The 16205-nt window shown below is 29.9% G+C and overlaps 1 pseudogene; it reads left to right on the plus strand.

Moving 5' to 3' along the window:
* Nucleotides 1-203: 203 nt before the first annotated feature.
* The window catches only part of LOC113383231, a 209939-nt pseudogene continuing 193937 nt past the window's right edge, over nucleotides 204-16205 (plus strand).

Genomic DNA, 16205 nt, shown 5'->3' on the forward strand with positions numbered 1-16205 from the left:
TGGGTGCGGCTCGGCTGCGTTGCCCGGCAACGAGATCGTAGCGGAGGTTCCCGAACGCATTCGAAGCCACGGAGAGGGTACGCTGAAAGAGCTCGGGCGCAGAAAGACCGTGACGATACTACAAACAGTAAAACCGGCACGCAGTTCGCATTGTGCTCTAGTAGCGTTAACGTTGGTTTTCGTAACGTATTATATATACAAGTGTGTGGATTAATTAAATATTTACAATGGCAACTGAAGTGGTAAACAACGTGCAAGTCACCGAGAAGGATGTCAAAGAGGAGTTGCCCGAGAAAAAAATTGAAGAAGAAGCCCCGGCCACAGAGAAATCTGAAAAGGCCGATGAGGCTCCGGCTTCGAAGACCGAGCCTGCACCACCGAAGGTGCTCGTGCATAAAACAAACTTCGAAAAGGATACCGTGTATCTTTACCAATTCTCCAGAACTCCTCTTTTGCCATCGATGTCACCATACTGCTTGAAAGTGGAGACCTGGTTGCGTTTGGCAGGAATCAAATACGAGGTTAGTGCAAATTTGTATCTAAATCAGTGTTTCCCAACCTTTTTTGGGCCCCGCCCCACCTTGAGGTTTATAAAAACGTCATGACCCACCCCCCCCCCGTACAATTTTTTTTTTGTTTCTGAAACAATGTGAATGATAACTTTTAAGATGAAATCGCTATTAAATTGTTATTAAAAATCACAAGTAAAATTTCGGAATAAGCCAACAAACGGAAATTTCAAACTAATTTTATTACTGTTTATTCGAAATTTATTTAACGCAATACTTAAGCTAAAATAAAGATTTTATATAGGTTCTAACTTACTAAACTTTCTCTTTTTTTCAATAAATTATAGCAAATTTTTGTACATATTAGGTTGTCAAATATCTCCCTTCCGCTTTTTTGCTCTTGGTTTATAATACAAAAAGGCGGAAGGGAGATATTTGACAACCTTATATGATTACATTTGGGCATTTGGTTTCATTTTCTTAACTAAGAACGGAATTATATCAAATTTTTTTTTTTTGTTAAATCTTTTTAGTTATCAGATTAGCAACTAAGTAAGAGTGCATATTTTTCTAGAAATTGGTAGTTATCGTTGGCAACTAAGTAAGTGTGCGGTTTTGTTAGAAAATCAAAGACAATTTTTGCGAGAAATTAAATAACTTTGTTCTGTATACCATTTTGATCGATGATCTTTTGTTATTTTCCAAGTTTATAAAACTTCTGGTTTTTATTAGCAAAAATTGAATTTGGCACAATTTGACGCCACCATGTTTTTTTTTTAAATTCAAGGGTTTCAAATCAGATGGTTTAGGGTCAGGAAAATTTGGTGGATGCGGAGAAAAAAATCAACCAACCCCTTCGCAATTAACTTTAGTATTAAATATCACTTTTCTTGTGCATATTTCAAGTCGAGTCTTGTCACTGACCTTAAAGCAGTCAGAAACTTGATTTAGCTAATTTTTTGGTAATTTTCGTAAATTGGAATATAGAAGTTTGAAATAGTTAGTGAAGGGCTGCTGGAACCGAAAGCAATGTTGCATTCCGCAACATTCTCTTTCATAATGTTTTTGTTAGTTTTATATGAAGTTTATTGCATATATCATTTTCAGATTATAATGGGTAGTTGCAATTTTATTATAAAGTAATGAGAAAAATTCAAAATCAAGCTAATTTTTTAAAAAAGTCAAGTCAATCCGGCACCAGGAAAGCAAGGTTGAAAACTAAAACCGTTCCGGCTAAACCGGGACACCTTATTATTCTAAATCTAAAAAGCATTTTTTTGTGAAATGTTTTACCGATACTATACTACATTACAATAAAATCACCAAACTTTTCAAGTGCGCCCCACGTTGGGAAACACTGATCTAAATCGTATTATATTTTGACCGGCTTCCGAAACCGGTCCCGTTGACGGGCATAGTTCGCGACACCCCCGCGCGCTTCTCTCTGTAGCTGATGAAGAGTGCCCGAATACGCGCTTTCTGCGAGACAGAAAGGGACGGTGCGATCAGGGTTGTTGGCCTCCCTTGCGCTTCCAAACGGTCCGGCCATCTTTGCTCGGAGGAGAATTTAATTCGAAATTGAGCAGCGACTTCGTTCGTTCTTCGGCTGATATAATAGTCCAGTCATTTGGTGCAAAAAAAGGCTATTGCCGGTACAGTACTCCGGGAATTCTGAAAATTGGTTATCTTATAGATTTCGAGGTGCTCTTTACGAAAATCAACTTTGCCACCTCAAATTTGAACGGCAAGTTGCCGCGATATCGGAAAAATGGCGTCAAAAAACAGCTTTTTCAAAATAATTCCTCTCTGGCTCATTCTACGATAAAAGTATCTGTGTACGAATTAAACTAGATAAAATTTCCTACAATTCTTCAGAAAACCGTTTTTTTTGTAAAATTGATAGTTTGAGAGTACGGCCGCCTCAAAGTCTTTGCTGCTCTCGCCGCAGTATCAAATCTCTCCATATATTATATGACAGCACTTTGAACTTGACCACATTCTTTCTAATAAATAAATATTTTCAATGTTAAATTAAGAGAATAAGATCTAGAAATAAAATAATTGGTTTAACAAAATAAAAGATATTGAATAAACTTTAGAAAGCTTTCTCTAGTTTAATTTTGCTTATAGATACTTTGCTATTGAAGTGTTAAAAAATCAGCAAAAAACAGAAAAATATTTGAATTATTTTATTTCTAGATCTTATTCTCTTAATTTAACATTGAAAATATTTATTTATTAGAAAGAATGTGGTCAAGTTCAAAGTGCTGTCATATATGGAGATATTTGATACTGCGGCGAGAGCAGCAAAGACTTTGAGGCGGCCGTACTCTCAAACTATCAATTTTACAAAAAAAATCGGTTTTCTGAAGAATTGTAGAAAATTTTATCTAGTTTAATTGCTGTTTTTTGACGCCATTTTTCCGATATGGCGGCAACTTGCCGTTTAAATTTGAGGTGGCAAAGTTGATTTTCGTAAAGAGCACCTCGAAATCTATAAGATTACCAATTTTAAGAATTCCCGGAGTACTGTACCGGCAAAACGACCAAATGACTGGACTATAATACCAAGCCACTTTTTTCTTGCAAATGTGCTTCTCTTGAATGTTCTTTCGGTTTCTTGCGTCGATACATGTGCGTGCGGACAAATTCTTCCTCTTTATTGCATGCCAGAGGATTAACAGGGATGGATGTGGTAGTGTGAAATATGACGCTGTTCTAGGAATTTTGTCACATAAATCCTCTATATTTTTTATTGGAGAATTGCATCGTAATCAGCTAAACCAATACCATAATTTTCAAAAAAAAAAATCGGGTTTGTGATAAATTTATAAAAATGAGATTTTGTAATTTAAAATGAATTTGTTCTAATAAGATTTTGGTCTCATAAATCCTACTTTAGTGCTTACTACTAATAATAATAACAGTTAACCAATACCATAACTTTCAAAGATTTTTCCTGACTAGCGATAAATTTATAAAAATATGAGCATTTAAAATTTAAATTCGTTTTTTTTTCTAGTAATTTCGTCACAAATCCTATACGTTTTTCATATATTTTTCACTGGAGATATGCATTGTAATCAATTAAACCAATACTTCAATCTTCAAAGTTTTTGTCTGATTTTAATTTATAAAAAATTGAGGTTTTGAAATTTAAATTGAATATGCTCTAGAAATGTTGTCACTTAAGTCCTATGTGTTTTTAATATTTTTTTATTGTAAACAGTTGAATGGATATTATAATTTTAAAACTTATAAAAAATTGAGCTTTTAAAATTTAAACTGAATTTGTTCTAGGAATTGTGACATTTTCAACATTTTTTTTATTAGAGACATACATAGGAATTGTGACATTTTAATATTTTTTTATTAGAGAATTACATTGTAAACAGTTGAATGGATATTATAATTTTAAAACTTATAAAAAATTGAGTTTTTAAAATTTAAACTGAATTTGTTCTAGGAATTGTGACATTTTCAATATTTTTTTTATTAGAGACATACATAGTAATCCCATACCATAATTTCAATGATTATCTAGTTTTTGATAAATTTAAAAAAAATTGAATTTTTCAATAAACGAAAAGAAATATATATATATGCATCTTCTTCTTCTGCATCTGTATTATATTTTAATCTCCTAAACATCTTCTGGATCTATAATATATTTTATCTCTTAAACATTTACAATGAATTTTTATATCATCAAGCATTTTATTCATCATAGTTTACAGATATTTTATCTAATTTTTACTGAACTTTTAAATAACCCTTAAATTCTATTTCTATTGCTTCCATTTTTTTTAAACATCAACTGTATGCATTTCTGATTCATATGCGTTTTTAATATTTTCTTATTAGAGAATTCAATCAAAACCATAATTTACAAAGAATTTTTCTGGATTGTGCTAAATTTATAAAAATTTAAGCCTTTAAAATTTAAATTTAATTTTATAACAAACGTCAAAAAATACAATTATAAACATGTTCTTTCTTTTGTATCGTGCCGTTAAAATATTATAATAATTACTTTTATAATATTTAATATTTAATAATATATGTAATTATAAAATATTTTTCATAAATTCATAACGAATTATTATACATCCTAACTTTTTAATCATCATAATTAATAGTTATTTTATCTAACCTCAACCCTTTATTAATTTTCACATTCCTCCATATTCCAAAACTTGCATCAAAGATAGTTTTCAATTTCATTTAGTATTGACAATCATAATTTTTATTTTAATATACAGTATAATTAAAAATAGTATATTATAATATATTATAATTTAAAAAATTATACAATTACCATTTTTTGAGTTAAATATCCATCCAGAATGTAAGTTTGGCAACGCGCATTCTTTTACCTACCTAAAAGCTCCACATAGGGTTTCGCAGACTCAAGTCAGGTATTAATAAACATTGCAGGACGGTTTCAGTAATAATTCTAAAGGAATGTTGTCCTATAAATCTACGATGTGGAATTATATATTACGGCAAAGCAATCATTGATTCTATCGAAATGTGCGTTGCAAATAAAAGATTCCAACAGAACTTCAAAGAGTTAATAGTAGCTACAGGTGTAGTTTTTTGTGGTGATAAAATATCTGAACCCAATTTTTTGTGGACAGTATAAATATTCTTCTTTTATGTACCTATTGATTTTTAAGTCAAAATATTTTTTTACAAAATTTATTTATTTAACATTATATTAATTTGCAATTATTTAAAAAATATCTTTAAAAATCTCTTCTAATGATTAAAATACCCAGTTTTACTTCTAGTTCTATTTGTTTAATATAATGAACTTTATAGATGATTTGATTTCATATCTTACATATTTCATTATAATTCTGATTAATCATTCATCAAAAATGCAATTGTTTTTCGAAAATATGCTTACAATAATTTCTTATCTATAAATTGAAAGAATTTCTCAGTACTCGAAACCACTTAAAATGATGAAGCATGTTCTAGGAAAATATTTTTCCTCGAATAGAGAATTAGTTGATTCATGAATGTGAAGTATTTTTATTTAATAGCATAACAATAATATATTTGATATTTAATTATGTATTAGTAGAAAATTTTTAATTAAAAATGAATTTTGAACTTTTACTTTTCAATCATTAACAAATTTTATCAAATATGATTCACCAAATTAAATTAAAAAAAATTATTACCTAATTATTACTTATCTTCCCATTTCTTTTTAACTGATTTCGATAACATTTCTGATACAAATAATCATGTTATCGCTGAACAAACACGATATCAGGTCCTGGACACGATAAAGTATTCGCCAAGTTTTGATTACGGCATTGAACTTGATCTATAATCAACTCTGGTTTGGTTTATGAGGTCAACGACTATTGTCTGTATCAGGTGTTGGTAACTTTTTATAAAAAATTAAAAATAATAAATAACATAATCTACACCAGTAAAGGAGAATCTGAAACAGAACATAACTTTAACCCATTTTTGTACTACCCATTCTATTATTAATTAATTATTAATACACATGCTGATGATTAGTAATAAGTTTTCAAGTGTAAATTGTATTAAATTTCGGTCGAATCAATGCCATTTTATAACACTTTGTAATTTTAATTTAATAAGAATGTTTTTAAGTGATAAATCACGTATGTTACCAGTTTGTAATAGTAACCGCCTAATGTTAATTAGCAGGGAATAAATGAATTTTTTATCTGCCTAAAACTGTGGACAAACTACTGTTCACTACTATTTTTTAATTTATTATTTACCTACTGATCTGGCAGTTATTTGAATACTTTGATACCATTTTTAACGTGGACCAAGTTTTGTGCAGAAAATTTTAAATTAAAAGAATATTAAATTACTTTGACACAATTTTGTACAAATTCTTCTTATGTCTTACTTGAGGACAGAATTCTAAAATGAAACAAATTATAAAGTTTTTTTGTACCTTGAGCACATTCGTTATATTTCAAGTATCTATTATTGAACTTTCAACCTATTACCACCTAATAACTTTTATTGAAAACTTCAACTTCATTTCATGAACTCAAGAACTAATTGAACTTTTATTACCAAAGTTCATTACCTCTGTTCTATATCATAGTGTGGATCTAAAAACGTTCCGGTTCAACAGGCGTATACATTAAAATAGAAATAAAATCACGATGAGTCATAAAAATAAAATAAAATATAAAAAACAGACATAATAAACCATGAACATGACTTACGATTAAAGAATCGTTTCGGCAGAACAAAAAGTAAACACTGATATATTATACACTGTATCAAATACGTGCACGTAACTCGACCGTTGTTCTTGCACGGTCATTAATTAGAATACAAACAGAATTATGGGTTTTAGTTTATTTGGAACGAGGAATAGAATATAGAACTATTGAAATTATCCTACTTAACTGCAGAGGAATAATTATTAATGATAATAGATTTTGTGCTTACAAGGACAACCCCAGGTTTACTATTCCTGGATTTTTCAAACCTTTAACTAATTTTTATAATTGAACCGCTTTTCCTAGGTCTATATTATTTAATGTGTTCAGTTTGACTATCAACTCTATCCCCATGCAAATTTTTATCAAAATTCAAGAAGACTAAACTTAAGGTTTCCCTTGTTACGTTTCCCCTTTCAAGTTTACTTTCTCGATCCATATTACAAATTCTAAATTTTATTACCAATTGCCCCTTTTCTGTGTCATCTTATCTAGGTAACCGATATAAATAGTATTGCCTTTTTATTTTTTACTATCTGCTTGATTTTTAACGTGTTTCGCGTTTTGTCAGAAGTAATTTTTGCCTGCACTAGATTTTTGCTGCTTTTATGGCGGTGCATGACATCAGTCGGAAATGCAATTTCCTGGTATAGAAAACCAGACGCTTTCACAAACCGATATTTTCAATTTTGCCGTGCAGAGGTTGATGAAAAACGGATGAGTTAATTTATTGGGATGGATGATACAATTTGTGAACTAATTTATATGATCTGAGCGATATACTAGAAATTTTAATATTATTTTATTCATATATTAGTTCTTATCACCTATAAGATTCATTATTCGAAATAATTTTTTTTATAACTTTTGATATTTTAGTCAAAAAATTCGACTAACTAATTTTATAATATATTGCGAGTTATTTGGAATCATTTGATACCGAAAAAGTATGCATGTAAGCCAATATTTGACCGATTTGGCTGCATCGAATTGAAAAATTTGAAAATTAAAATTAAAATCTCAATAATTGCGTTGATTAGTTTTGCACAATGATCGACCAAGCCGTTTTTTTATGTAACTCAATAAGTTCCCTCATTGATTTTTTTTTTCGATGATCACTTGACTTGATCTTGTGCAAGACTTTTTGAACATATTGCCAAAAATGCTGAACAGAACTTCAAAATCAATTTCAATAATTTTATTTGACGAATTATTTATAACAAGTGCCCTTAATCATCTTCTGATTTTGTTGAATTATGTGTACTTTTAACATTTACTATTTGAGTCTATTTTCATATGTCAACATTCTGCATACTATTACAAATCGATTACCTTTCGATATTTGCATTATTTATGCCTTCAGGATATTTAAATCAATGAGTAACCCAGTAATGATGTGTTAGGCGCGCCTAATGACAACCTGACTTATTCTGGTCAAAATGGGAAAACAAATTAAAATTCAATTAGGCCAGATCAGTAGTAATAATACAGGAAATCCTGTAATTCTTGATATAATCTATATTGGATTTTCAAGTACTAAAATAGTAAATTATATTCTACATTATCAAAAATATTTTCTAATATCCTTTTCCAAAAATAGCTACCAGCTCTGTTAAAATGTAAACAGTTAAAATGTAGAATTGAGTTCTAAATAATTAATTAATCATCTTCTAAGAAGCTTTTACATCAATATCAATATTTAAAAGGTAACTCTGGCTTTTGACAAATAAACCAGTTCTCTTCTTAGAGACGAGTTCAAAGCGTTTCTTTTTGGAAATGAAAGATTATAAAAATATCTCTTTCACAAACAGTCGTCATGGTTCTAAAGAAAACGAAAACGAGGTTATAAAATTTAGAACAGTCGGCCAGATGTAATGTAAAAGGGTAATTTATAAGCAAATTGATAATTGATGTTGTTTCTTAAAAGCGATAAACGACATAATAAAAATAATTACTGAGTCGATATAGATATAAAATCAGAAATTGGTCGTAGAACTAGTTTTGATGGTTTTGGACAGTTTATGTATATCATATATTTAAATTTATTTTATATTTGGTTATATATTTTTCACATTTATTAGGTTTCTGTTTCATTGCAGATAATTTTAACATATAAATATCATGATGAAATATATTTTTAATTACATATTATTTTCTTTGATCTCATTTTAATTAAATACTTGTTCGACACGGTGCAATGAATGCAATTAATGATATTGAAAAATAATTGTTTTTTATTTAAAGTATTCAATAGTTTTGTTTTTGATCCAGAAATTTAATTATATTGATTATTGTTAAAGCTTTGGAAACATAACTAAGCTTTTTAAACATGCAATAGTTTAACAATTTTTTAGCGTAGTTTTAGCAATTTGTTTGAAAATAACACTACAAGTCATTCATACATCTTCAAAATACTTTACTGATTTGGTATTGCTATATTATTTGATTTAAGCTTTTTTTGTCAGTTTTCATTTGATTTATTAGAAATCAGAACTTGGAGTGTTATGATTGAGCTTTTGATTACATTTGTTAACTACGTGGCTTTTTAGAAGGAAATTCAAAGGTTGGCCTAATTATATTTTATTTCTGATACTGGTGATTTTTAATCTAATGCCGGTAGAGGGTTATTTTCACTTGGAAACACATTTCCATCTATTATAGTTTCCAGTGAAACGCGATATCACTACCTCTTGTTATCAGACTGTCTGGTTTAGGTATTGAACCTGGAACATATTTATTGAATGACCAAAACTTTTACTAATGACGATAAGTGATGAAGTTTTTTTGTTTGTTTTAGATTCGTTGATCTATTGATAAATTAATCCATAATCATTACAAATCTGGAACATACATCTTGGAATGCCAAAGCTCCTACCATTGGACCAGGGGCAAACCATTGTTCGATTTTAATTTTGTTTGATTGATCTATTCTATTGATAACTCAAATAATTTACAATTATTTCCCAACCCTAAGTTTATTATTTCTTGCTTAAAATGCACCAAGCAAGAACTGGATATTAAATTTGTTTTATTACCTTGGAGGTGTGCCAGGCCTAGCAGTATCTATATAATATGCCGAACAACACACAGTTCTTATCAAAAGCTGCAGAGGGAAATGATATATTATTTCTACAACATAACTGTATTATCTTTTGTGCATTTCCATTTGCCTCCGAGGCAGGTATATTAACTTTTCGCGCCCGTTCGAAATGTTCTCTGGTTCTATTACTTTCGAACTGAACTTTTACCTGATGGATAGTACCGGAGGCTGAATCGTAAAACTGAATCCTCAAAGTCCAAACAGATGTGTAAATTCGTTTAGAATATGCTAATATTTGTTTTATGTCGACGTAAAATAAATACATTAGGAATAAAATTTTATTGAGGAACTGCACTTTTTCTTGACCGACCAGAAAGAAGAAAACTAGTTATGTGCTTTAGCCCAGCTTGTTGAAGAACGCTTTGCATAAATAATTATATAAAATGTGTATATATTAATATACAGGGTGTTCTAGAATATCACTCATTCAGATTTTTATTTCATACGAGCTCAATGATGACGGAGATGGGTAGTCGATATGTGGAGTAAAATGCGTAGCAAATATGGTGATAAATTTTTTCCTCATTTTTTTAGTGTAAAACTAGCAAGGATTGTACCATTTTACAATCATGTTTAAGAATCAACTTTCAAGGAAACTTGTCTAGGCACTTAAGTACATTTTTTTACAAAGGAGTTTTTTATGCATTTCAAGTCGGTTTTCAAAATTTTGAATATGAGTGTTAATTCTAGAAAACTTGGGGGAATTTTGCCAATGTTTTTGGCTGCAGTCCTAAAAATGTTAGTCAGGGTTATGGTTTTGAAGTTTAAATGAAAAATAATAATGAACATCAACTACAATGACCAAAAAATGGTTACAATTTGACCAAAGCTCTTGGTTTTACTTAAAAGCTCCTAGTTTTGAAACTTTATGACCGAAAAATGGTTACAACTTGATCAAAGCTCTTGGTTTTACTTAAAAGCTCATAGTTTTCAAACATCATGGGATAATTTGTTCTTCTATATTTTTTGATGATAATTACAACCAATTCTGAGACACCAAGTATTTATGGAAACGTTAATATACTACTCAAGTTAGTGAATGATTCCAATGAACCATTTCTTAAAATTATACTCTACAAATCTATTTCGATTTCAACAAAGATTTGTCTTCAACCCATTTATTATTCAAATTACCTGACATTCGATTCTATCTCCAATTATATACGACATAAAATTAAAGCAAGACGCCCACTTAGCATCTTCATTAAGGAAATAACCGTATTATCTGTTGGAAGTCTTAGTAAAATTAGCCCACATCAAATTATTTCAAAAGGACGAGGAAAATGTGATTATATTAAGGAGAATCGTTGTCTTGTTCCCTTATGAAGCATAAATTCTACTTACATACATTAAGTAAGGATTTTGTAGGACCTGCTTTTATAGTTAACAGTACTTTAAGACTTAAGCTGTGGAATTGCGATTTTCGGGGTTTTAACCGACGAAGTTGAAAATTTTGGCGATAGAATCACCCTATATAGAGTTGTCCTTTATTCGTGTGCTTTAAGTTTAAAATTTCACTTATAATTTAGATGCCAGTTTTGCAAATATTTCGACTCGGAGAGTGTTATCATATAATTTCAAATATTAATTAAAAACAAGAGTCTTTTACATCGAGAAACATTGCTTTGTCTCGACACTTTATTTTACATTAATTTTATTACAACGCTGCGTTTAGCAATGAGGTCAGCGTTTAATTTTTTCTTTTATTATTACAAATGAAAAACTCGAAACTTTCACACATTTCTCTTAGACGATTCATACCTTTTACACTCTGCAATATAATGACTGCACCTTTTCATTTGAATAAAACAAACAACTTTTGATTTATAATAGTTTGAGAATTGATGAACTGTAATTATTTTCACACTTTCTTTATAGATGATAATTGGGATAATTGAAATCATTTCAATGGTAATTAGATAATTTTATAAACAATTTAATTTGATGCTAATAATCGAGCATCATTTTTTAAAAGATTGACCATTAGTTTTTCCTTTGTATATTATAGTAGCAAAATCAAACTTATGTACATTGTTTTAATCATCTTTAATTTTAATTTTAATTTAATTTTAATAAACATTGTTGATCGACATATTTGTGCAAAAATTAATTCATTTGATCAAATTATAATATATCCATAATTGCTTTTGCTTTAATCATTTATAAGGAATTTTCTCTAGGATAGACCTAGCTTATATGAAATATTATCATCATGTATTAAATTAATGATATTAATTAATCATATAAACATCTCTTATCGACTGCATTCCTATATAAGAGCTTTCAGAATTTACCATTTCTTTAATTTTTACAATAAATCATGCATCAGCTAAATCAGTTTATCTTGCATCGATCTACATTTCTATCAGTTTATAACGGTTTATTTTATCGATAATAGTTAAAAATTAACCTCTTGATTGATGTTTAGAAGTCCACGTATATTCTGAGCAATTAGTTGTCTGTGTTCATGGAAAGTGCAGTTGTAAAAATGATGTCGGCGAAATGAAAGCCTCTAAGTGAGCACTTAATTAACGTTTTGCAATTTCTCTAACATATGAACACTTTGTTTTTATGTAGCAGGTAATGCAAATAAAAGGTGAGGGGGCTTCTATTAATCACGTGATCTACACTTTAAGGATTTTTTTATCCCCCCTTCGACTTGGTGATACATGGTGATATTGCAAATTAACGTCCAACCCCACCAAACATCACGTGTATTTTTAGTTACGAGAAAAAATTGTAAGATTTTTTATTTTTTTTGGAAAATGTTTGGATTAAAAAAATGAGATAAAAAATAATAACATGTGATATCTTACAACACCCCACACCCCACGTGATTATTCGTGATTTTTTTCAAACTCCCCCCTCACCGTGCTATCATTTTTTTGACTTCTACTTTGCCTAAGAATTGGCCCCATCATTTTTATTTATCATGTCTGATCATTGGCAGTCATTTCGAAATTGACAGATTTTGTCAAACAAAATAAGTATATATAATGACCTGAAAATTCTTTTGGTAAATGTGAACAATCTCACAAAATGAGGAAGCATAAGCATATTGATGTAGTCAATATCCAAAGGGCGTTTCGTCTACAAATCAGTACACGATCATAATGAGCATCGGTGGAATTACGATAAATAAACTTTACGAAGCAAAAACCCATTAAATTATTTTCACCGAATGAATTTCAAACCGATTTATTTAGACAAACAATATATTTCAGAGGCGATCTATAACGGTACCCGAATTTACGGCGCGTGTTTTACGACCCATCAACGTTCTGCGCTGCTGGATGAAAACAAATCCTTACATGGCGACTTGTTATTATGAATTTGACCATAAATCAAAAACTGTTGTTATTCCAGTTTAAAAAACGAGAATTTGCTCGTCCCGGTTCGCTCGAAAATAAAAGTAAACGTTTCCTGTTTTGGATTGAAATGAATCACGAATTGAAACCAGAATTGGATGCATTCGTGTTTTATTTGATTGACGTAGTAATTAGAGGTTTTATGATGGGATAATTAGGACAGGGCCTGATATCAGGGAAAAAATCTCTTGGTTTTGGTTAAAATATATTTTTTATATTTTTGAGCAGCTACCAGAGCGCTGTGATAAACCTTTTCCTTAACCAAGTCGCTTTTCTGGGGGCAACCCAAGTTCTACGTCTATGATCAATACAATTATTTTCCAGAACGATCTTCTCTACTTTAGAAAGGTATCTTTTGCAAAACCAAAGTGACAATTGGTGTTTTTAAAAAAAACTACCTATTTTTATAACCATGATGGACATGAGGGTCACGATTTTTAATCAACCTGCATATGTTTAGAGAAATATTCTTGTCAAATTTCATTTGCCAACTTAATACCTGGCAAACTGCTTTATTATATAATGTGTTATATTTCCATAATTTGATTTTAAAATCACATTAACCCAATGTTCTCGTATATCAAATCAAAGAATCATCACAACCAACTCGTCCAATGTATGTGTATTTTATATTATTCCAAGCTCGTTCTGAGAAAATTTCTGATTCATTATGTATCTGGATTATAACTCATTATTCATGTGAATCTATTGTGAAGTTTTTATGTCTGGAATATTTTGTCGTCGTCTAAAAACGTGGGCGTCTATTTCGGTCATTAAATCTGTCTCAGACAATGTCAAGTTGTTCACGAAAAATTTCTTGACCTAACACAACGCGAAGAAATAACAAATACACAATATTTACTCGTCATTTTGCAGACGTTTGTTTTGTTCTATTGTTAGTTGAATAGAATCGGGAATTAGTTGATGAGATTATTTATAAATACGGGATTTCGCGAGTCACGAAGTGGATATCATATTTATTTTAGGCTTTCTTGTGGTCTGATGGTTAGATGTAAGCTTCTATCAAGCAGAAGGATGCAAGTTTGATACTTGTCTTGGGCAATCTGATGTCAAGCAGTAGTGACATCGGTTTTCACTTGGAAACGTAGATACTATTAAGTTTTCAAGTGAAACTAGCTCTTTTTGGGTATTGCAAAATAAAAATCATCACCACTAGAAAATTCCAAGAGATAGGCCAACCGTTAAGTCTACAAGAGCCACGTTAATAGGAATCTTACAGTTCTGATCGGTTTTCAAATAATTATAAAAAAATAATATTTTGATTGCATTGGCTATGTTATATAATAACTTTTGCTCATTTTATGCACCCTTGTTTCCTTTCCTTTATGATGATCTATAAATTCCAGAAATCATTTGGCGACACCAGAAATTCTCCCCATGTGTTAGATATAAAAATCATTTATATTCTCAGTTGCGTATCATAGATAGATTCCAGCTGCCTTGAAAAATTCTATCAGAACATCTGCTTTTTGTCTAGATTTTAAATTTATTTTTACCTACATACATTTTTCCTGGTCTGTGGTATGTATTACGTCAGTGAAACTTTTAAACGAATTAAAGAACTGCTAAGTAATTAAACATAAACATATCAATGAGATAATAAGCAGATTGTAGGAAATATATTCTAAGAATTCGGGTAAAATAATTAGGCATTACCTAATTGCCCTCAAAAGTTGGTCCAGAAATTCACTGAATTGTTCCAGTTATATCATTTCCAAGAAAATCTATTATTATACAAGATTCGATATCTCGGTATTATTATTCTTATAATTATTTCTCCCGTTCAAAGTTGATTGAACCTATTAAAAAGATATCGGATTCTGCAAAGATATTTGATCTTATAAATTGCCTCTTCTTGCATGTAGGTAATCAACTAATGGTAATAGTTGTAATTTATTACATACGTTGTTTTTTTTTTGAAACTGAGTCTTGTTAAGGAAAAATAAATGATGATTTTATATGCAATAAAGTTTTTCATATAAGCATTTATTACTAGAAAATTTCTACTGATACTTTGCTGTGAGTGATGATAACTAATCTCTTAAATGATACTAAAGTACTTGGAAAATTTGATTGCACTGATTTCAATTTAGTGCTCTCTTGATACCTTCTGAGATTTTCTTGATTCTTTAACTTAAATAGCATATATTAAAATTTTATAGCAATCCAAAATTCATTTGACTTCTCTTAAATGATTTTTTTGTGCCTACAACACACCAAATTTTGGTTTGGTGAATCAAATGTGTTTCGATTGAGTAGTGTAAACTGGCGTTGCAATTTTATTTTTCCTGCTATGATTCAACTCAATTAAATTAAATTTAATTATTATTCAGATTTCATTTACCATTTTATTCTGATTACCACAGTCAACATACAAGTCCTACTTTGTGCCAATTCGACGAACTGGTTCATTATTATCTTGTTCATAAAATGATTCACATTCATGTTAAGTACATATCATTTGCATCAATTTGCTTTATCAGACCTCACTTGATGAATATGTACGAGTTGTCGCTATATTTTATTTTTAGAATTAATGAATCATTTTATATACGATTTGTATCAAAACAAGACGCATTATACTTTATCGGTTCCAAGGTTGAAGATAGAAATATTGTAATTGAATCAGGAAGCATCAGAATTGGTAAAAATTGGAAGTCAATTGGTAATCAGCACAATTGTCATCTTTCGAAGATAATTTTTAAATGGGTCCAGAATTTTTGGCCTAATCGACAAGAAATTTTGCACCGTTGATAACACTGATCTATTGATTTTATTTAAATTATTTATTGGTAAAGCTAAAACCTTAATAAAAACTCCATCTTTCGTCTCCAATAAATCTAAACTCTGATACAGTTCAATATCATTTATATCACAATCAATAAAAAGAATATAAGGGCTATTTATTTTTATTGACATCTGAATTGAAATTTTCCTTCGCCCATTACATAAATTACATTAAGATCCTTCC

Source organism: Ctenocephalides felis, unplaced genomic scaffold, assembly GCF_003426905.1.
Source record: "Ctenocephalides felis isolate EL2017-DRISC unplaced genomic scaffold, ASM342690v1 CF-g0.4_SCAFFOLD_03570, whole genome shotgun sequence".
NCBI classification, from domain to species: Eukaryota; Metazoa; Arthropoda; class Insecta; order Siphonaptera; family Pulicidae; genus Ctenocephalides; species Ctenocephalides felis.